Source organism: Etheostoma spectabile, chromosome 24 (assembly GCF_008692095.1).
Source record: "Etheostoma spectabile isolate EspeVRDwgs_2016 chromosome 24, UIUC_Espe_1.0, whole genome shotgun sequence".
In the NCBI taxonomy this organism is placed as follows: Eukaryota; Metazoa; Chordata; class Actinopteri; order Perciformes; family Percidae; genus Etheostoma; species Etheostoma spectabile.
The window spans coordinates 9,209,875-9,210,302 of NC_045756.1; positions in this window are offsets into that span (position 1 = coordinate 9,209,875).

A 428-nucleotide genomic window follows, 5' to 3' on the forward strand; every position below is an offset into this window, starting at 1 on the left:
TTTGTTAATAGATTCTGAAGTAAAATTTTACCCTAAAACCTACACCCTAAATACCCTAAAAAGGTGCATTTAAAAAGACGTGAAGGCCCTAAGATCCTTATCGTGGAGTTCTTCGTTTTTTTAAAAACAAGGAGGGCTCGGAGGTTATTCCATACGGTGCTATAATAGACCGTTAATGTTAATAATATACAGTCTATGGATGCTATGTAAAACTTCCTGTCCCCCATTGTCACTTTCACATGCAAACAACCTGCTGTGTGAACAGTTCCATGTTCACCGGAAATCACTTATTTCATCATCACCAATCAACCAGCGGTTCAATCAGCATCATACATGGACTTAACAACCATTTAAAATGAAAATCCTCCAGATTACAGCTTTAAACAGATTCCATGCTTCTACTTTATAGTCACCACATGTCATACAAT